The sequence below is a fragment of the Delphinus delphis genome, chromosome 12 (genome assembly GCF_949987515.2).
Source record: "Delphinus delphis chromosome 12, mDelDel1.2, whole genome shotgun sequence".
NCBI lineage: Eukaryota > Metazoa > Chordata > Mammalia > Artiodactyla > Delphinidae > Delphinus > Delphinus delphis.
The window spans coordinates 89,217,476-89,241,015 of record NC_082694.2 but is presented as its reverse complement, the minus strand read 5'-3'; the positions used below and the strand labels follow the sequence as shown (position 1 = coordinate 89,241,015).

Genomic DNA, 23,540 nt, shown 5'->3' with positions numbered 1-23,540 from the left:
TTTAATACTAAATGATAATGAATCAGGCAAAACCCATTTTTGGAATTCAAAATTATGATGATTTGCTGACATAGTCATACATAATTAGTAAATTCCTTTGAATTTAGACCATATGATTTTTGTTGTGTACTGTCTCATAGGAGTTTTATTTACATCACACAAAACAAGCTTTCAGGATGTTGGGAATGGTTTGGGCAATCACTTCTAGAACGTGGGGAGCTGGGGGATATCCAGCCCCGCCCCCATGTTTATATAGTTAGCTGGCACAAGGAAATAATTTTGGCATTGATTCTACATTTGTACTTTGACTTGAATTACATGTATTTGGAGAATAAAAGCTAGTATGTTCATTTCATATCTTACGTCTGATTTATGTCCATAATTTTTGTTAAGAAAGAGTGAGTTCTCTAGTAAGAAGCGTGATATTACGTGAAGGAGAAGCCCAGGACTACAGGTGTTACTGTCAGTGCCCTGGGATATTGAATTTTATTTTTAAAGTAAACCAGTGAAATGAAGTATGTGTGGTTAGTACCGCGTGGGCACAGTGAACTATTTAAACGGTTTATTGAAAGTTAAGGGGGAAAAATGTCTAACATGAAGTTCTCTAGTTCAGTGTCCTGAGAGGTATGCTAATATCAGTCTTGAAAATTAGCTGGGTTTTCTCATGTACATTTTTCCAAAGAAATTACAGAAACTGTACAGAAATTTAGTGACAGGGGCTTGCTTCTCAATATAGCAAAGGTTCGTAACTGAGACAGTGTCTCCAGAAGAAAGAAAGCTATTTTCCATGACGTCATATTAGCTCACATTATCAGCGCTTCAAGTCAGGAGTTGTAATGATGTTAATTGGAAGAATGTTATTCCTTTCCTTCAAGTCAGAAAAACGCGCATTAGATTTCCTTCCTCGGTTCAGTTCTGATTCTACAAATGAACAGACCGAGTTTTTGCAGAGCAAACAGCCAGTTCAGTGGAGAAGCGTCAGCTAAAGGCTGCTGAGTCAGAGCAGGTGGGTCCTGGCCGACGGCGTCCTTCAGGCTGTAACCCCGGTTTCCGCCATGTGGCCCAGGTCCCCACTGGCCCACGAGAAAGACCCCTGAGTGTCTGGGAGGGACTTACCTGCACAATGACCCAATTTGATCAGGCAGCTCACCCTTCTAGGACCCAGGGTCAAACCAGGCCCCCTGAGTGGGAAGCGAGGGGCGGTGGCCCTGGCTTGGTCCTGGGGGGACAGGGCCACGTTCGGGTGCGTGTGTTGCACCATGCGTCTGGAACGTGGGGCAGCTCCGGCGTGTTTAGATCAGCGCAGGGTGCGTGCGTGAGGAGCTGTTTCCCCGTCGTGCGAGGACCAGACACCCTCCTCCCTCCTGGCCTGCGCTTCCCAACCTTGGGTCCCACCTGCCCGCCAGAGTCTGGGCTTGACGAAGTGCATCTCATCGCCGTGGAGGTGGAAATAGTCCTGCAGAGCGAGCCGCCAGGGCACCTGCACAGTCAAGATTTCCTTTAGGAAGGGAGGAAACTAGAGGAGGAGCCCGGGCTGGGGGGAGGCTGGGGACCCGCTGGGTCGGCGGGCAGCAGGTGGCCCTGTCTGTCTGCTGCCGCCACCGCCTGAGCTCGGACTGTGGTGGCGGGTTTACTGTGTCACTTTATGTCTGAGCCACTACCAGTGACGACGGGATTCGCTTTCCTGCTTCTGCCGCCTGCCCTGTTGCACAGGTGGGTGTTGGGCGGGGTTCACCTTGCTTGTCCGCTTGGAGTGAGGAAGGTGGCTTGAAGTTTAGAGCCTGGATGGTCGCTTGGCCCGGGGGCGTCCTACCCTCAGGAGCCCCCCCCCCCCCCGGGGAGGGGGAGGGGGACCAGTCTCACTCCTGGAATGTTCTTCTCCGTTTAAACAGCAAGAGGTACTTTAAATTGGGTGACTTGCCCGGGCTGCTGGGTGTGCCTCTGGACGGTGGGAAATCTATTTTTAAAGCAGCTCTCTGCAGTCAGAAAGTGCACATAGACGGTGTTGAGTCTTTGTTTTGGAGCACGGAGATTAAACAGCTTTAATTTTTTTGTTAAACACAACGTTTTGTTAAAGTATAAAGTATAAATGTATGCCTCAGGTAGGTAGTAAGTTACTGTTAGAATGTTCGTGGCGTCGTAAATCTGAAAGTTTGAACGGTGGGTCGTGCCCCCAATCCTATGGCCACTCGAAGGGTCGGCCTCACGGGACAAGCTGTCAAACTGACGGCCCCGACCCCAGTGATCATCCCACCTGTGGACAGCACCACTCGGGTGACCCACGTCATCCAGGCAGCTCTGGTGACGATGCTGTGGGGCCAGCGGGCTCAGTGTCAGCGGTTCCCTGGGAAGCCCCTGTCGCTGTGCCCGCACAGTGTCCCAGGTATGACTGCATCTCAGCTCCATGACCTCTGCTTCCCAACCAGACCCAAAAGATGCTCTTGGAAGCCGGTGTGCGAACGGGTAGCTGGCGACGTGGGAAAGGCAGCACGTGGTTTGCACTAGCGGCAGCTGTGTAGGGCAGGGGGTGGCAGACTTTTCCAGCGAGGGGCCGGATAGTAAATATTTCCCGCTGTGGGGCCTCCGAGGCAGGGATTCCATCCTGCTCCTGCAGGGGCACGGCAGCCGCTGTGGGCGGAGAGTGAATGAACGGCCGTCCTACGTGCCAGGAAAACCACTCGCCCGTGAGGCGCGCCTGTGTTTAGCGTCGCGCGCAGCGAGATGAGCCGGCCAGAGGCAGTATTTGCCGTGAGCTCTCGCTTATACATGGGATCTCAAAAACTAAGACCAAATGCACACTCATAGATACAGAGGACAGAGTGGTGTCCGCGAGAGGTGGGGTGGGGGAGGAGAAGTGGGTGAACTCGGTATTTTTTAATTTTAGTAAATTGAATAAAAATAGAACAGGTGAATCCTCACAGAGGTCCAAAGCAGAAGATTTTCAACAGGAGGATGAAGAAAAATTGTAGCATTGGGAAGGTTGCGGGTAGTTGGTCTCTTCCCAGAAGTGAACGGGGGTGAGTTGGGGGAGTCTGGGGACTGCTGTGCGGGTTCATCTCCTTGTTCTGTGCAGGCCCCTCGGACCCCTGCTGGGCAGACGACGTCCACTCCTCCCCGAGGCGCTTCTGTCCTTCATCTCTCCTTCCTTTGACAGTTTTAAATTCAGTTAAATCAGTCATTTAAGAGTTTGCTAAAATCACTGCGGGTGTTCAGATGCTGTATCTGAAGGCTGGATCTGCTGCCTCAGGTGTGTCCTTCCTCGTGTCTGAGGAGTTAAGGCATCAGGGGTCACAGTCTTTCCTTGTGTTTGTGTCAGAGTTTCTACCTTATCCTTGGAGACATTTTATCATCTTTACAAAAGTATCCAGGGCCTCAGGATCGATTTGTGTGTATATACCTACAAATGTATGTATTATATATATATATATATATATAAATCAGGATCGATCCAGTCATCAAAACCTTTACAAAGGGAACTGTTATCATCTCACTGTAAGGATTTTTGTGCATTATTTATTTCCCTTAGAAAATTTAGGCAAGATTGTTTCTTTTGTAACTACATTCTCACAGAGTGAATCTGTAAGTTTCAATTACCAGATTGGAAAAAATACAACAAACACATTACTGTGGCACAAAAAGCAGTTGGGGCACGGCTGATTCTGCATCTGAAATAGAAGGCGACTTCTCAAGGATCTTCCTGGAAACCCTTCCCTTGGAGGACGTCACGTGCCGCCCTGCCCTTGACCTCAGTGCTCGGTGGAGCCGGTCCTTCCCATCAGCCATTCTCATGCTCACGTTTAGTAGCGTCCAGGCTAGGAATTTGTGCCATTTTCTTCTGTGATATTGTGAGTTAAAATGTAAAGAAATTCAGTATAGTAAAGGTGGGTCTTAGCTATTATACAGGAGGATCTGTCTTCTGAAGAACTCGGTTATTAAATGTCTCAGCTGCATGATGGTTTTGACACGTGCAACTCAAGTTTGCTTTGTAACAAGTTTACAGAATGTTCGAGTTGATGCCGCGAGGACTCTGCTAAATTCAGTAACTAAGGTTTTTGTTATTTAAAGTGAGAAGCGTGTATCTGATTTATTTTCAGAGTCAAATGTGAAGGACATCTCCACTGAAATGCAGGGCACACGTGAAACATTGAGACACATTGAGCTTTTTCTCCATTTCCACCGGCTGTTTGCTCTTCCCACATGAGCCCGTATTTGTATGTTCGTACCTTTTTGCAGAACGAAGTCTTCACTGACTGTTCGCCTTGACAGTCGGCTCCTCTTTGCAAGTCCGTACGTTCCTGTAAAGTGTGCAGAGCTGGCGCAGACCCCTTGCTGAAAGCGCCAGTCTCTATCTGACGTGGTAACGAGAGTCTTCACTCCACTTTTGGACGCAGAGATTAATCCCCTCTTAAAATACACAAAGACTTGTTTGAACAACTTCGGGAACAGTGTCTGAGGGACTGACAGCTGAATCTGGTAATGAGAACCGGTGATTCATTTATTTTGTTGTGATTGTTCTAATGTCTTTTATGACTTTTATATGTGTATACATGTCTCTTTTTCCTAAGCTTTTTCTCACAAGTAGACTTCATGTATAACTGATTCACTTTGTTATAAAGCAGAAACTAATACACCATTGTAAAGCAATTATACTCTAATAAAGATGTAAAAAAATAAAAAATAAATAAAATACAGTTTAAGGAAGTAGGTATCTATTTTCAATAACGTTGGAATGCCTTTTGTGTGTCAAGTCCAAGTTACTCAACTGTTAGGCCGTTTTGGTGAGTCTTTGATCTTTGGGGCTCATTATAGCAGTCTACTTTTGCAGAATTAGAAATCATTCAACAGCATGGAGTCCTACCTTTTTTCCCTCAAAAAGTGCATCCTAAGTAGGTCATTATTGACAGATCTTGCTTGTTTCCTTTGATGGCTATAAATTCACTGGGATGATGGAATCAAGCAGACATCTGAGTGGCAGTTACCAGGTCAGTATCACTGATCAAAGTTTGGCCCTAAACAAATTTTCAAACAGAAGATTAAAATACTTAATATGACCATATGACCTTTTTCCTGGATTATGGGAAGATATAAGCCCTGCGTCTCAGCGCCACTGTGCAGCCGTGTCTCTGGGCATCACTCTTCCTACGGAAGGACCGGGTTCGTGTTCAGGTCTCCCGCGACCTCGCGTAGACCGCTGGGGGCCACTTGCTTCTCAGCCCTGCGGCCCGTCAGGCCGTGTGGGGGGCTGTCTGGATCTGAGCCATCGGATGGAGGGCGTGTCACGGAGGAAGTGAGGGCGTCTCAGTCAGCCCAGACCTTCCCCGCGGGGCCCTCGTGCAGACCCCATGCCCGTGGTGGCCACCATCCTCCTGCTTTTCATCTCCAGCCCCCTCGGGGGGCCTCTTGCTGCCTCTTCATCCTCAGTTTCCAGCGGGGTCGTTCTCAGACCTTCCTGCCCAGTAGAGTCACCCGGGGAGTTTGCAGACCCCTCACCGCTGCCTGTGAGGCCAGGCTCTCTGGGGGGCCCCGGGGGTAGTGGTTTCCGAAGCACAGCCGGGACTGCCCCCAGCGCCCTCTCCTGAGCTCCTGGCCTCAGCTTTTCTCTCCGCTCTCCTTCTTCAACAGCTTGGCCCCCAGCCCTGCCAACCCCATCACCCCCAGCCTTTTCCCTGTGGCTCCTGGGGGCAGCCCCGAGGGCTCTTTGGTCCTACAGCTCAGAGAAGTGCGGGGGCTCCATATGGAGTTTCTGTTGGCCGTTGCCGAAGTCGGGGTGGACCCACGGATCGCACGAATCTATCGGTGATAGGGAACCGTTGTTTCCTAAAACATGAATTTCCCTTTTTGTGTTCCAGATTAAAATAATTTAGAGATTTTATTTGCAGTTAATATCGTACCTGATGGCATGTCTCAATTCACAAGAAGTGATGGAGACCATCATTTCTGAGGAGGCTGGGAAGAGTGACAGTGTAGGCAGTGGAATAACTGCACTTTCCTCATCCTGCCGCCCTTGACTTTGACCTTTATGCTTCAGAAGTACGCCTGTGAGACTGAGCACGGGTGTGCCCGCAAACGAGCGTTTGGTTTCTGAGTTTGCTTCGTGTTCACTTCGCTTTTTCTGTCGACTTGCAGTCAAGCGAGTGGGTGGATTTTCAGCAGAAACTGATGTTAATTTAAACTCAGAGGCTTTCAGAAACAAAAGTGAGCATCTGTTGTTAGGTGAATCCTGGGAGGCGGTCGGGGTGAGCTTCCTGCGTTGGTCCTGCAAACCTGCCCACCTGTGCCGTGTGTTCCAGGCTGAGTTCTCTCCTGGGTCACGGTCCCTCTGCCCAGGGTTGGTTTGTGTCACCATCAGCAGGGTCCTTGGATGAAAGAACATTTAACCGTAGTGTATGCAAGTTTTTCCCCACTTAGTTTTGGGTTTTGTGTCTTGCTAGGAAAGCATTCCTGAGTCCCAACTGTCCAGAAGATATTTATTTCAAGTTTTCAGTTTCATCTTTAATGCACGCGGCATAAATAAGGGTCCAATTTACAGGTTCCTCGTGGAGTTAATCCGTTGTCCCAGCATCCTGTATTTTTGTTCCTCACCGTCAGCGGTGCCGGCCGACATCCAGTCTCCATGTTCAGAGGGACTCTGGGCTCTCCTCTGTTCTTCTGGTCGTTTTCTTCAAACCCTGTATCATTTTTTCCACAGTTTTAATTGTTATAACTTGGTGATGCCGTATCCTTCAGTTATAAGAGGTAATTAACATCAACATACCCCGTTATTTTTTGTACCACAAAGAACATCCATTGTAATGTACACCTTGATTTCACAGATGCTAAATTATGAACAGAAATCCATGTTAGACCCAGTGGCAAACTTCAGATACTGGTATTTGACAGGGGGAGGGTCCCACCACTTCTTTTTCTAATGATGCTCTAACTCTTCTTGGCCTTGTTTTCCTTTTAATCAGCGTCTTTTTGTCAAGGTCCAAACTGATTCAGATTCTGGTTGGAATACAGTGACTGCATAGACCGATTTGGGGACAGTTTTCCCATCTACAGGCATTTCTCTATTTAATCAGTATTTCTTTAATGTCTTTCAATAAGGATTAAATTTTCTCCTTTGAAGTCTTCAAGATGTTTTGTATATTCCTGGGTATCTAATGGATTCGGGGAAGAAAGATTATATTCTTAATTTTTTTCTCCTGGTTCTATTGTATAAATACATGAATCATATTGATAGATTGCAATTTTATCCAGCCATATTGCTAGATGTTCATGATTTCTAATATGTCTATAGAGTCTTTGGTTTTATTTGTGGATATGAATACCATCTGTGAATATTGTTAACGCCATTGAATTTTTATGCCTTTTTTCTCCTGTCTCCTGGTAAGTGAAGGTAAACAAAATGATGTTTACTGGAGGAGCTGTAACCAGCTGCTCTATTACAGATTCACAGAATTAGTATTATTCTTCCTGATTTTGGAGTTCTTTATATGTTCTGCATCTGAGTCTTTATCAAACATATGTGATGCCAAAATCTCTCACTTTGTGGGTTCCTTTTTGCTCTCTTAATAATATCTTTTATTGAACAGAATTTCTCGATTTTAATGCAGAATACTTTATCAATTTCTAATTTATGGGTAGAACTTTTTGCATGATGTTGAAATAAACTTTACTCCACGTTCATGACGATATTTTCATTTGTTTTTTTCTTTTAAACATTTTATTATTTGCCTTTTGTTTAGATCTTAAGTCCAATCAGAATTTTTTTCTTTCTTTCTTTCTTTTTTTTTTTGTGTGCTGTGAAGCAGGGTTCCAGGTTCACATTTCTGTGTGTAGCAATGATGATTCTTTCCAGACTTCACTGCAGGACCACGTTCACGGCCCATGACGTGATCATGTGTGTGTGTATCTCTTTCTGGATCCTGGATTCTGTCTTTCCCATTAAGCTTTTTTCCTTGAGCAGATGCCCCGTTTGCTCTTGTAATAGTTCTTGATATCCGGCTGTGTACGTCTTAAGCTTTGTTTCTCTTTTCCAAGATTGCCTTGACTGCACTTGAGTCTTGTATTTCCATTTAAAATTCAGAATCACTTTATCAATTTCTAGAAACTTGCTGAGGTTATGATTTTCTATTGTTTTGAATCTTAGATTAACCTGGGGAGAAGTGACAATTTGACGATATTAATTCATCCACTTCACGAGCACGATCTATTCTATGATATTTAGATCTCCTTATGTCCTGTTAATAACGTTTTTAAAATTTTCAGAGACCTTGGACGTCGCTTTTTTTTTTTTGGCTGCGTTGGGTCTTCGTTGCTGACCGCAGGCTTTCTCTAGTTGCAGTGAGCAGCGGCTGCTCTTCGTTGCGGTGCGCAGGCTTCTCACTGCGGTGGCTTCTCTTGCTGCAGAGCACGGGCTCTAGGCACGCAGGCTTCAGTAGTTGTGGCACATGGGCTCAGTAGTTGTGGCTCGCGGGCTCTACAGCGCAGGCTCAGTAGCTGTGGCGCATGGGCTTAGTTGCTCCGTGGCATGTGGGATCTTCCCAGACCAGGGCTCAAACCCATGTCTCTGCACTGGCAGGCAGATTCCTAACCACTGCGCCACCAGGGTGGCCCCAAAACCTTGTACGTCTTTTATTAAATTGATTTCTAGATGTTGGTGACTTTTTTTGTTAACATCTTTATTGGAGTATAATTGCTTTACATTGTTGTGTTAGTTTCTGCTGTATAACAGAGTGAATCAGCTATACGTATACGTACATCCCCATATCCCCTCCCTCTTGCGTCTCCCTCCCACCCTCCCTATCCCACCCCTCTAGGTGGTCACAAAGCACCGAGCTGATCTCCCTGTGGATATTGGTGACTTTTAATGCTGCTGGAAGTTGTATCTTCTTATATCTTTCAGTTGTTATACTTGTTGCTGATGTGTTGACATGTACTTTCAAAATATTGACATAGTATACCATTAACTGATACCTTTATTAATACCATGACTAATCATTTATCTATTTTCATACTTTAAGATGATCTCTGTGCTCAGTAATGGCATCTGTGGAAAATGCTTTGTTTTTTCCTTTCCAACCTTCAGGCCTTGTAAGTATACAAAGGCAGATGCTGGCTGGGAGCTGCAGGGCATGGCTGCAGGGAGGTGGCGGGGTGAGCATCTATTTCTCAGTCCCCATGAGGATGTTCTCCAGATTCAACACTGAGGGCCACAGATGCTCTGAGTCTTTCTTAGAGGTTTTCCAGAAGGTCAGGGAAGGTACCTTTTATTAAAAGGCTTCGCTGTGAATGACTTTCATCAAATGGCTTTTTGAGACTCGCTCACGGTCACAGGAGTGTCTCCGTGTTCTGAGCCTGTGACGGGGTGCCTCCCAGGAGCCCTGTCCGCCTGCCCCGTGTGGTCCTGTCCCACTTCTGTCCAGGGCTAGTCTGCGTGTCCATAGTGTTGGGCTGATGTGGCGATACTCAGTTACAGAAACCCCGCTCCATCTTGGGGGCAGGTCCTTTCTGTCTCGGATCACGCTTTCTGGGGGATGTTGTGTTGTGAATGGCCAGCTGGAGCGGCCCCGGGGCCCAGACGGGGAGCTTCCGGCCGGCAGCACAGAAGCGGGTGGTGGCCGACCTGTCACCCGGAGCCCACTCCCACCTGACTGCTGCCCCCATGGCTGACCGCGGCCGCAGGGGACCCGCATCCAGGTCCCAGAAGCTGTGAGGTGTTGGATGTCTTGTTATGCGGAGGTAGGTAACTGTTACATGGAGGTGCAGTTACTTTCAGATGAGAAACTACAGTCCCTTCGTTGATTCACTTGTTCAAAAAGTATTTTCCTCCTTATATTTTTCTGGATTCAATTTGGTAACATTTTCTTTAGGATGTTTACATTTCTGTTCAAGAGGGTGTTTGGTAAGTAAATGTAACTTATTATAACCTCCTTACAGGTTTTAGAACTAGCTTAGCTTGGGGTTATAAATGAGCTAAATGCTGTTCCTTTTTTGTTTTTCTGGAAGAGTTTGTATAATAGCATTATTTTTTCCTGAAATACGTGGAATTAACTGCTGAAGCTATATAGGCCTAGAGTTTCCTTTGTGAAAGATTTTTCATAGTGAATTCAGCTTTTAAAACGTAGTAATATTTGCATGAAAACAGTGATGAACAGGAGTAACCGGGTGGGTGTGGCTATTCCAATAAAACTTTATTTACAGAAACAGGCCTTTGGCTGCCCTGTGATTAGATCACTGATTTTCAACAGCTTTTTAAAAATAAATAATGCATTAAAAGATGTAAATTTTCTTTGAAACACATTTCAAGGAGTTGTAACTCGATTATCCATTCCAAGTACATTTCCACTGTGACTTTTACGTTGACCTGCAGTAGTTTGGAAGTAGATTGCTTAACTTTGAAGGAGAGGAGATTTCATGGTATCTTTTTTGCCTCATTTTCCACTGTAGAGTATGTGAAAAGGACACAATCTGAGTGATTTTGACCCTTTGACCTCCTCCCTCCCCTCCTCCCCTCCCCTCCCCTCCCCCTCCCTCCTCTCTCCCTTCCCCCGCCCCTCCCCCTCCCCCCTCCAGTTGTCCACATCCCCATGCCCCCTCTTGCTCTCCGGCACTGCACTGAAGCTCATCCTTCCAGGGCTTTAACCCACACTTCGTTGGCCTACAAGCCCCAGATCATCAGCTTACCCTTCAGGAATGTGTGCTTATATTCAGAGAAACATAACGTTCCAAGTCTGAGGAATTCTAGGTCAGCTGTCAGAATCTTTCCTCATTTTTTGCTCAGTTTCACAGTATTTTGAGAAAGTGCATCCTGTGTTGCGATCTTTAGCTGCGCCATTTCTTTATTTCATCGCGGAGGGAGAGGGCTCTTCGGTGTGTGTTGCTGCTGGTGGTTCTGAGGGGGGAGTGGAGCCCGGTGGTCCCTACGTCTCCTTTAGTGACGCCTGCCTGGGGTATAAGTGCTGCGCCCTCACTCACAGGCGGCAGTGGGCAGTGCACGCCCACCTCCCTGACACTCTGGGCCCCCTACTAAGAGGCCAGTGATGTGGACAGATGTGGTGCCTGACCCTCTGGCGCTGACCTTGTGGTCAGATGTGGGGAGCACGCAGGGTGAGGAGGTGCTCCCCGGAGCCTGTGGTCCTGAGGGCAGCACCTCCGGGCCCGGCCTTGCTGCTGGCCCCCCTGGGAACCACCGTCTCCTGGGGGCTGACCCGGGTCTGTGCCCTCTGCAGCTTCTTACTATGAGTAACCTCCTCGAAGGTGTTTGAAGGCAGCCCTTTTAATGCTCTGACTCTCTGTTGTAAGTAGAGGGCTGGGGTTTTGCATACAGACATCACTCTGATGAGCTGAAGGATCCTGGGAGCAAACCTCAGCCCCCACTGCAGTTTCCACTGGTCCTTCCAGCAGGACCTGAGGTGCAGCCTGAAGTGGGTGGTGATGCTGACGAGCCTGTCTGGATGTGAGCCTGCGTGAGCCCTGCTGGGGCCTGCTGGTCCTGGCTGTTGATTTCATGAGGGATTTTGTAGAGGTGATGTGTTTCCATAAATCCTCAGTACAAAGCAGCATCAATGACACCGTAGCAATGAACAAATCTTCTATGCAAACAAGTAGGCAATAAGATCACATTTCTTATGTTATCTGAGGTTGAATTGACGTATTTTATGGATTTTCTTAGAAGGTACATTTTCAGTTGAACAAACTAAATTAGGAAGACAAACAGGGTAAAACTGAATCATATAATAACTCATTTCAATTCAATAAAAGTTCACCTGAAATACACGTGATAAAAATTAGGCATTTTCGAAGTTAAAAAAATAATACTGCCAAGATGAGCTGTTTTTTCTTCTTCTTGATCCCTTTCATTTTTATTTCATTAAAAAAATGTTTGTTTCGCTTCCTGTCTGTCTAGCCTGTGTAAGTGCCAAGTACACCAGACTGTAAGTGCTGTCACAGGGTCCTCACGTTATAAGACATAATCCAGGACCTCACGCAGACCATGCATGTGCTGACTTACACTGCTAACCAGTGAGAGAAGTGTGTCTCCTGTCTCCCACCAGCATCCGTGAAATCCCAGCAGGTTACTTTGCTATCTTGCAAGCTGAGTCAAACCTCAGAACCTCCGTCAGTGTCAGTGATAAATTGCTTGAATTTGATCATTAGAATGGAGTGATATAAAAAATGTTCATTTTAGTATTTAGATATATAATTACACATTTATGTATTATTTCATAATGTCTTTGTGTAACCAGAATGAAACAAAAATATAAATTAAAATAGTACATAGATAAAATGATGTGTTTTGGGGTCTGTGACATGGAAGTGACCCATGGGAGACCAGGAAGGACAGGAGGGAGTCGGAGGGATTACATTCTTACCCTGTTCACGAAGCGATGCTGCTTGGTGGTAGATGGTGATACGGGAAGACGTATGTTTCCATATCCAGAGAAAACACTTGAAAATAGAACAAAGCTATATGGTTAAAAGTTTTTTTTTTTAAATTGACGAAATGGAAAACTAGCACATACTTCAAATTCATCCAAAGATGGCAGGAAAGAAGGAACCAGAAGGATGGAGAACAGATGCCCAAACAGAAAACAAGACCAAACATGGTGGAAATAAGTCAGACCATGTGGACAGTCACCTCCAGGGCAAAGTCTGAGGGTTCATTTAAAAAGCTGGAAACTTGACAAGACCCCACTTTGCGCTGTTTACAGGGATCACATTGAGAGAGACACAGAATGAGAGAAAAGGGTCTACTCAGACTTAGGTCCAGCTCCTCTGAGGACGACGGGGCTGGGGGTGAGGCTTCAGCAGGGGAGGGCGTTCACACGGGGCCTGATGACCTCTGAATCGGTCTGTCCTCGCGGGTGGGGAGGTGGCTTGACAAACCCAGCTCCTCCTGCTTCTGCTGAGAGGTCACCTTGGTTCCAGCGGACGGCCGCTCCCAGGGTCACGTTTTCAGGAGCTGTTGGGCACCAGGTGTCCGCACTCCGCAGGGAGCCTGGAACTCACTTAGATTGGCCTTGTTTTTAACGACAGTTCTCCTGCAGGTTGAGTTTACATGTAAGTAGACGAAGAATCAAACATTCCTCTACTCTGAGTGCCCTTCCTATTCTACACACTCAGCAGGCCCTAGGAACACGACGGAATTAACATGCTTTCCACATCCAAGCTGTTGCAGTCAGGTGAGTGATTAAGGTGATTATTGTAATTGCTAGTCCTGGGTCAATCCCGGCATGATTATTCCTTACGTGCTTAGTCTATAGTGTTAGTGATAAAATGCTGTAAAAACCAGAAACACACGAAAGACAATGGCAATTAGATGTTCTAATTTTCACAGCCATTTTCTGTTTTGTTGTTTTCTGTACACTGACCTACTACCAGGTTTCGGCTCCAGTGTTCATAACAAAAACCGTTTTGGCATTTGCTTAAAAATACGCACCACTTACTTTAAATTCTTCTGCTGACGGTACTGGTGGAAGGCGTGACGTGGAGACTTAATGATTTTATTTATGCATTCGGAGCTGCACGTGGATGACGGTAGTGGATCATGTGGAATTAGCTTGTGACCTACTACAGCGTTCATAGTAATTAAACAAGACATTCGCTTTCCAGGCATTAAGATCATGTAGCTTGAGAGCCAGCTGTTTACCACTGAATCATTGCAAGGCCGCTGCCTTCACTGGAAACGGCAGGGGTTCTCCTTGGGGCTGTTTAGAACGAAGCGTCTGGACCACAGTGTGCATTTTAAAAGACAGACGTTGTCATATCCATAACACGTTTATCAGCGCATTACATTGTTTTATAATTTTGATGAGGAGTGTTCTGTAGAAGCTTTAAGGTAGAAAGGGCTCGTTGTAGTTGATCATAAAAAACATATCTGTGTTTGAACTTGTATTCAGTATTTCATAAAATGCTAAATACCTTAACAAATAAGTCATGACATAAAGGCCCATCCTGTGACAAGACTGTTACTTTATCACATGCTGAACACGGACAGATGTACCCAAATGTATGCGATGGACATTCAAATAGCCTGAGTGTCTTTTTATATGTTTAGAGTTTTTTATGTCAGTTTATGTAAGTGGAAAAATCTTTGTCTTCTAGTTTACTTCCTAAAATTGTCTGACCTGTCTGTGAAAATGAACTATATTGCCATCAAAGTCCTGGCCACCGATTATGAAAGTGGGAATGTGAGTGTGGGCTCGTCCTGGAGGGCACCCTGAGTCTGGGAGAGCACCACGACCCAGGCCCCTGGAGGAGACTGATACCACTGTGGCCACCACGGGAGGGCGGATGGGTGTGGCAGGTGCTGGCTCTGGGGATGTGGTACCCAAGCAAGCTCTCATCTCTCTGCCCCACTTTTCTGGATGAAGGAGGAGGAGGTTGTTGGCTAGAGAGATATCCAGCTTCCTGGTGGCAGGTGTGAGGCAGGCAGAGCTTGGTCCATCTCAGATGAGCGTTGCTTCCATGTGCCTTACCTGTGGGAAGGGTCGTTTATAGGGGTCTCATCTGCAAAAGGGGCCCTGCATACCTCCTATTCAGCCTGGGGCCGCCACAGGAGATAACACCTGTGAAAACAGCACATTGGAAGCTCTAAAGCACTGTGACCTCACCAGCTTTGATGGTTTTTTTTTTTCTCCTGACATTTCTTTTTTGGCCAAAACATACTAAGTTAAGTCTGTTCCCCCTGGGAACTTGGAAGGAGTGGTTAAATGAAGAGATTTTAGGAGTGTCTCTATTTTGTAATTAACTGCCTTTAACCTGTAAACATCCCTAAAGAATTTAAAGGTTACTGTATATATAAAATGCCAAACACACCCCTACAATTTTACATTATAACTTTCTTAGGAAACATTTTTCAAGAGTAAGTGCAGTGTGAATTTAAAGCAGCTCAAATCCTGATTTAGCAGAACTTAAATAATTATTATAACAGGCACTGCTTAAATTAAAAGTCTAGCTTCAGCAAGAATGTCCTAACAGAAGCAATGTTGACAGTGTATCCCTTTCATTTTTATTGTACTTTGAAGTCTTTGAATCACTTTTATGTATGTATCTTATTTAATTCATTGTTGCGTTGCCATGTGGGTCAAAGATAATGTCCTTTGAAATCAAAATGAATAAAATAATCATGGAATCACATGTTAACATGCAGAATGGACCATAAGGGTTCACTCATCTCCCAGTATAGATGCCAAAACTGATGGCCAGAGAGGAGTGATAACTTACAGAAGGTCACGTAACCAAGAAAAATAGGTCAGGTGAGCATTTCCGATTAAAGCTACAGATGTAGCTTGTGTGTGTGCATCTGTAAGTTAAGCCCCGCCTGTCCGAGGCACTGCTCGGGTGGTGAGGACATGACCTCGTGGTGGTGAGCTGCCTGGGGCGTCCTCCACAGCAAGTCTCAGCACGTGACCCAGCTTTCCTGGGGATGTCGTTTGTGTCTTTTTAAACTTCAAACTCTTGCTTTTGTGGGCAGAATATTACCTGTTTTTCCAGTGTAAAGCTTCCTTTTCTGTTGGTTGGTATAAAATGAATGCATTAAGGTCCTGTTTTTCTTTACCCCTAAGAGGCAAGCGGTAGTTGTTTTGATGTATTTTTAGTGGAATATTGCCTGATTGTCATTTTTTCCCCCGTATCTGAACTCTTTGGGGACATTTGTGTTTTATTTAATTGGGGGGTAGTTGTTTTACAATGTTGTGTTAGTTTCTTCTGTACAGCAAAGTGGAGTTCCCTGTGCTATACAGCAGGTTCTCATTAGTTATCTATTTTGTCCATATTAGTGTATGCATGTCAATCCCCGTCTCCCAGTTCATCCCACCCCTCTTTCCGCCCTTTTCTTTCTAAAATCTTGGTTGTGGATTTTCCTGGCGCGATGGCTCTTCCTGGCTGTCTGCCCATTGATGCCGTTATCCTTTCATTTTGTGTGAAGTGCTGCAGGACTAACAAAGTCGACTTTTTCTCTCTGGTACCGAAAGTGGCTTCATTTTTACTGATATGTACATAGTGTGAAAAGATAACCTACCAGGAAAACCCCTGGATTGCATTCACCTTCTGCTGGTTTGAGACAGGCTATTAGAAACTTTCACAGGTAATGTCTCATTGACTCATTCTATCACCCAGGGAAGTTGGAATGATCTAATTTTACCCATCAGGAAACGGCAGCTCAGAGGAGGAAGGTGGATGGTCCGAATGTGTATGGCCAGCATGTGACGGAACTGGAATTAATTTTTATGCCCCTGATGCTTTTTCTATGACATCACTGCACTTCTCTACAGGATCTTGTCATTTTTTACATATTGCAAAAGTAATTGCTCAAAAGTACATAAACCTCACAGTTTCAGTTGTACCGTGTATAGAATGTCTGCAGCCTTTCAGGGAATATTTTGTATGATCTTTCATATTCGTTAGACCCAGTAAACCAAGATCAAAGAGACGATATTAGAAGTTTAGAATTCTTTATAACAAAGTACTGCTTATAATGCCCTTAGGTATGTATTGCTAAAAACTGGACTAAATTAAAAATCCATCCCTGTCTTTCTCGCCGTGAATAAACTGCTAAGGGATACAGATAGACTGTCTCCCTTCTCCGTGTGTTTTCATAGCTCTTTGTCTTTATTTTATTTTTGCACTTGATATTCATTCTTTAATTCATTTGTCAACAATTCAGTGAAGAAAATGTGCTTATTTCTGAATAAACAAGGAAGGTGCATTAAGACTACCTGTGTGCAATGCTCTTTGGTAGAATGGCCATGAGCATCTGGTGGGTGAGAGCTTGTCCACCGTGTTCTGTTACAGAACAGGCTTCTGTTTTGTGTGGTTCTCCTGAAAACCTTCAGCTTTGCCACACTCCTAACACATACATCACGGAGTGATTTGAGAGGGGTGTTCTTGGTTGTATAAGTAAATTAAAAAGCTATAAAATAGTTAAGTTTAGTTTTTATGATTTTTTAAAATTAGCGAGCAGACTGCTTCTTGCCACCTCCACTCGTGAAGGGCAAGCCATTTAGCAGCAAGTGTGAGAGTGGCCAGATGAAACCATCCATGACAGGTGATGCAGATACGTATATGAGAATTGGGGACGTTGACATAAAGTGTTGGTTTTTTGTTTGTTTCTTTCTTTCTCCTTTGTTTTTTAACATCTTTATTGGAGTATAATTGCTTTACAATGGTGTATTAGTCTCTGCTGTATAACAAAGTGAATCAGCTATACATATACATATATCCCCATATCTCCTCCCTTTTGCGTCTCCCTCCCACCCTCCCTATCCCACCCCTCTAAGTGGTCACAAAGCACCGAGCTGATCTCCCTGTGCTATGCAGCTGCTTCCCACTAGCTGTCTATTTTACGTTTGGTAGTGTATATATGTCCATGCTACTCTCTCACTTTGTCCCAGCTAACCCTTCCCCCTCCCCGTGTCCTCAAGTCCATTCTCTACGTCTGCATCTTTATTCCTGTCCTGCCCCTGGGTTCTTCAGATCCATTTTTTTGGTACATTTCATATATATGTGTTAGCATACGGTATTTGTTTTTCTCTTTCTGACTTACTTCACTCTGTGTGACAGACTCTAGGTCCATCCACCTCACTACAAATAACTCAATTTCATTTCTTTTTATGGTTGAGTAATATTCCATTGTGTATATGTGCCACGTCTTCTTTATCCATTCATCTGTCAGTGGACACTTAGGTTGCTTCCATGTCCTGGCTATTGTAAATAGAGCTGCAATGAACATTGTGGTACATGACTCTTTTTGAATTATGGTTTTCTCAGGGTATATGCCCGGTAGTGAGATGGCTGGGTCATATGGTAGTTCTGTTTTTAGTCTTTTAAGGAACCTCCATACTGTTTTGCATAGTGACTGTATCAGTTTACGTTCCCATCAACAGTGCAAGAGGGTTCTCTTTTCTCCACACCCTCTCCAGCATTTATCGTTTGTCGATTTTTTGATGATGGACATTCTGACCGGTGTGAGGTGATACCTCATTGTGGTTTTGATTTGCATTTCTCTAATGATTAGTGATGTTGAGGATCCTTTCATGTGTTTGTTGGCAATCTGTATATCTTTGGAGAAATGTCTATTTAGGTCTTCTGCCCATTTTGTTTGTTTGTTTGGTTTGGTTTTTTTTTTTTTTTTTTTTTTGCGGTACGCGGGCCTCTCACTGTCGTGGCCCCTCCCGTTGCGGAGCACAGGCTCTGGACGCGCAGGCTCAGTGGCCATGGCTCACGGGCCCAGCCACTCCACGGCATGTGGGATCCTCCCGGACTGGGGCATGAACCCGCGTCCCCTGCATCGGCAGGCGGACTCCCAACCACTGCGCCACCAGGGAAGCCCATCTTCTGCCCAATTTTGGATTGGGTCGTTTGTTTTTTTGATATTGAGCTGCATGAGCTGCTTATAAATTTTGGAGATTAATCCTTTGTCAGTTGCTTCATTTGCAAATATTTTCTCCCATTCTGAGGGTTGTCTTTTTGTCTTGTTTATGGTTTCCTTTGCTGTGCAAAAGCTTTGAAGTTTCATTAGGTCCCATTTGTTTATTTTTGTTTTTATTTCCATTTCTCTAGGAGGTGGATCAAAAAGGATCTTGCTGTGATTTATGTCACAGAGTGCTCTGCCTATGCTTTCCTCTAAGAGTTTGATAGTGTCCAGCCTTACATTTAGGTCTTTAATCCATTTTGAGTTTATTTTTCTGTATGGTGTTAGGGAGTGTTCTAATTTCATTCTTTTACATGTAGCTGTCCAGTTTTCCCAGCACCACTTATTGAAGAGACTGTTTTTTCTCCATTGTATATCCTTGCCTCCTTTATCAAAGATAAGGTGAGCATATGTGCGTGGCTTTATCTCTGGGCTTTCTATCCTGTTCCATTGATCTATATTTCTGTTTTTGTGCCAGTACCATACTGTGTTGATTACTGTAGCTTTGTAGTATAGTGTGCAGTCAGGGAGTCTGATTCCTCCAGCTCCATTTTTCTTTCTCAAGATTTCTTTGGCTATTCGGGGTCTTTTGTGTTTCCATACAACTTGTGAAATTTTTTGTTCTAGGTCTGTGAAAAATGCCAGTGGTAGTTTGATAGGGGTTGCATTGAATCTGTAGATTGCTTTGGGTAGTATAGTCATTTTCATAATGTTGATTCTTCCAATTCAAGAACGTGGTATACCTCTCCACCTGTTTGTATTGTCTTTAATTTCTTTCATCAGTGTCTTATAGTTTTCTGCATAAAAGTCTTTTGTCTTCTTAGGTAGGTTTATTCCTAGGTACTTTATTCTTTTTGTTGCAGTGGTAAATGGGAGTGTTTCCTTAATTTTTCTTTTAGATTTTTCATCGCTAGTGTATAGGAGTGCAAGAGATTTCTGTGCATTAATTTTGTATCCTGCTACTTTACCGAATTCATTGATTAGCTCTAGTAGTTTTCTGATAGCATCTTTGGGAGTCTCTATAGTATCGTGTAGGATAGTATCACATAGTATAGTATCATGTCATCTGCAAACAGTGACGGTTTTACTTCTTTTCCGATTTGGATTCCTTTTATTTCTTCTTCTTCTCTGATTGCTGTGGCTAAAACTTACAAAACTATGTTGAATAATAGTGGTGAGAGTGGGCAACCTTGTCTTGTTCCTGATCTTAGTGGAAATGGTTTCAGTTTTTCAGCATTGAGGACGATGTTGGCTGTGGGTTTGTCATGTATGGCCTTTATTATGTTGAGGTAAGTTCCCTCTATGCCTACTTTCTGGAGGGTTTTTATCATAAATGGGTGTTGACTTTGTCTCAAGCTTTCTCTGCATCTATTGAGATGATCATATGGTTTTTATCCTTCAACTTGTTAAAATGGTGTATCACATTGATTGATTTGTGTATGTTGAAGAATCCTTGCATCCCTGGGATAAACCCAACTTGATCATGGTGTATGATCCTTTTAATGTGCTGTTGGATTCTGTTTGCTAGTATTTGTTTTTTGAAATCCTGTCATTCTAAATTTTCTCCATGCATTTCTTTACATTTATATTTATGTACAAACTTAATTTTTTATATCTTAGGTGCTGCGTGCTCTTTTGCTCTTCAAGAATTGATATCTGTGGACACTCTCCTTGCCAAGAGATACAGAACTGATATTCTAAGTACATCAGGTGTGTTAAGTCTGTTAGGCTCACGCTTAGTGTCACATTAAAGGGTAACACACTCTAACCATGAAGACAGTGGGGAACAGTGGTTCGCATAACTCCCAGGGCGGCTGCCTGGCTGCGCCTGTGGGTGGATTCCTGGAGGCAGAGACACCCGATTCCAGATCAGGCGTGACAGACGCCCTCGTTATTCCCGGACCCTTTCCAGGAGGCAGGTGGCACCTGCACCAGCCACACGTGGGCCAGCTGCTCCTCCAGGTCCCGTCCACACTAGGTACTGCTGTTCTTTTTAAATGTTTGCCTATCAATTAGTTTAAAAATCATAAATCAGGGCTTCGCTGGTGGTGCAGTGGTTGAGAGTCCGCCTGCCGATGCAGGGTTCACGGGTTCATGCCCCGGTCCGGGAAGATCCCACATGCTGCGGAGCGGCTGGGCCCGTGAGCCATGGCCGCTGAGCCTGTGCGTCCGGAGCCTGTGCTCCGCAACGGGAGAGGCCACAGCAGTGAGAGGCCCGCGTACCGCCAAAAAAAAAAAAAATCATAAATCATTGTTGAGTAACTGTGAGTCTTTGGGTTACTGGTGAGCTGGCATCTCTTTTCAAATGTATTGTTCATTTTATTCCTTCTTTTGGGAATTCCTTTTCATGTCTTTGACTCCGTTTTTATAGGATGTTCACTTGTCCGTCTTCGGTTGTAAGACTCTTCCTGTTAACCTCGTGTCTACTATATGCATATATTTTTGTATATGGAGTTCTTGTCATACAAAATTTTATATTTCCATGTAGTGAATTCCATGAATCTTTTTCTCAGGAATTTTTGGCTTTTGAGTTAAGCTAACCTGGTAGTTTTTCCACACACATGCTAATATTTTCTTCAAGAACTTTTGTTTTTCTATGTTTTTACAAGGGTTGATCTCTCTGGGAGTGTTTTTGAAATAAGGTATGAGAACCATGTTTATAATAATCGAAATCACTAAGCAATAGTCTTAGGATATTTTGGGGAATTCTGTGGTGGTCCAGTGGTTCGGATGCAGCACTTCCACTGCCGAGGGCCTGGGTTCAATCCCTGGTCAGGGAACTAAGATCCCGCGAGCCATGTGGTGAGGCTACAGAAGCAGAATGTATTATGAACTATTTCCAGTGATGTAATTAACCTTTCTGGAGCCTTCCTCTGCCTCTTGCATCCGACCGTTCAGCACCACAATGTGTGGGGCTTAATGTTTTATGGATCAATTGTCTTCCCACAGCGCCAGTCTTATTTCACAAAATGTAACTTTAGTATCATCCTGGTAAGCGTCACAGTCGTCGTCACGGATTGTTATTGGAATTGCGTGGATGTGAAGATTCATTTGTGGGAAGAGGGTGGCCTTCCTACTTCACTTGTTTACAGAGCATCCCCTGTGCCCCTGGCCGATGGCTTCTCCTGTGAGAGCTGGGAACCCGGCAGTGAGGCCGGGACGCCTGGCTCCGGCACGAGGCCCACAGTCCCGTGGGCTGAAGGGAGAAGACGAAGCAGGGGCAGGGGTTAGGGCCCTGTGGCTGGTGGGGAGGTCTGTCCACAAGGCCCGTCTCAGCCAAGACCTACAGGTGACGAGAGGGGCCGCGTGGGACTCGGAGGGACCAGGGGACGCAGGAGCCGAGGACCAGATCCTGGGCCAGGCTGGGGGCCACCGCCGGGCTGGGACGAGGACCCGGGCCAGAGGGAGAGACTCTTCAGGCAGCAGGCGGCCCTGCGCTCCTGGGAGGCCGTGTCCAGAGGATGGGTGGCCTGTGTGGACGGTGGTCTGACAGGGTCAGCCTGGGTCGGGCAGGGCTGCAGTGGGGAGGGCGGCAGCCCAGGTACTGAGCGCAGCGTGGGCTCTGGGCGTTTCGTAGGCAGAGGCTGCGGGATGGGCCTCTGGACTCACCGTGCAGGTGAGGAGGGCGGGGCACGGGGGCCGCCGTGGGACAAGGACACAGCGAGGGCTCACCACTCACTGAGGCGGGGGCCCCGCACGGCAGGCGTTCGTTTTGTTCTGCATTTGGGGGGAGTTTAGGTTTGTTCTTAACGTTTTTGCTTTTGGGTACAGTTTTGTTCTTAATTTTTTGGGTTTTGAATGGCAAAGACCAACATGTAGTTTAAAGAAGTTGTTTTATTTCCGAGAAATGTCAAGACAGTGTGTTCAGTTCTGTAAAGCGGGGACCTGCTGACCGCGTCTGGTGTGAGGGAAGAACCCGGCTCGGCGGTCTGTCTTCTGTTCCTGCCTCTGCGCCTCTGGGCGGGTCCCCTGAGGACGGTGGTGCTGGGATCCCGGGAAGGGGGCTGTGACGTTTATATTACGGGGATCTTCATCTCTGGCGCACTCATGCCATTTGACAGAAGAGGAGTGATTTTCTAGAAGAAAGTGATGAGAAGAAGGTTGTGATTTTGAGTGGAATGCTGGATGCCCTCCAGTTTGGTCACGTTCCTGACTTTATTTTGCAACAGTTTGAGCAGCAGTTGGCTTTACCTCGGGCAGCGTCACGGGGTCAGATAGCACCTTAAGGCAACAGATGACTCGACTTAGTTCTCCACTGCATCCCTTTGCTTTCAGTAGCTGACTCTTTAAATGTCTAACACAGTTTAAATACCGTGTTTAACTTGTTAAAGCTCTACCACCCTTCCTTTGGCCTCTGGCCTGTGTTCTCCTCGTGGGCCGGGCGGAGGGGGTTTCGTCCCCAAGACAACAGACTGGGAGAAACGTGGGTTGGTCGGTGATGAATTAGCCGGAAGTGAACACTGTACGTGAGCGTGTGCTTTACGCATCGATAGAAGTGGGTCGAAGTTGCGCCTCTTTGATGTGAACCCGAAACGGTTCTCCCTCTGAACGACACGCAAGGATCAGCCCTCTCCCTGCGGGGCTGCCCTGGTCTCGGGTTCCCTTGGGTGCTGGCTCCCTCCAGCCCTGGCCCCGCCAGCAGCCACCCCGGGTCCTCTCCTGAGTGTCCCCACCGACTCCACGTGGCCAAGGCCCCCAGGGAACGGCTGTTCCGTGCGGTCAACCCCACAAGCGTGTTCGTGGGCGCATCCGTGACTCGGGAGCCGGCGAACCTCCTGTTCCCACAGAGACACCACGTCCTGCTGGATTAAAGCTTGTTTTATAAAAGGATGCATGATGACCTATGACCCCGCAGTAGGAATAAAACGCCTCCTTGCAGACACTGCCTCTTAGTCTTTTTTTTTTTAATCAGCCTTTGGTTTTACTTTCAGTTCAGGGTTCCTAAGTTCACAACTGAGGGCTTGTCTGTGTGAGCCAAACCTCATCGTCCTGCCCTGAGCAGTCACAGCACACTGACACGTATGCTGCGTGCCTTTGCGTGTTACGTGTGCGTGTGTGCATGTGTGCCTGCTTGGACGGCAGGGGGAGAGGCCGCACCTGGTCGCACCCTCACTGCAGTGAGCCCTGGGGCCGTCTGGTCCTG

General features: G+C 45.8%; 1 protein-coding gene across 1 annotated transcript in view; it reads left to right on the top strand.

The window, feature by feature from the left end:
- The window catches only part of SNTG2 (syntrophin gamma 2), a 197,772-nt gene that overhangs the window by 46,027 nt on the left and 128,205 nt on the right, over positions 1 to 23,540 (top strand). The gene's annotated exons all lie outside the window — the stretch shown is intronic.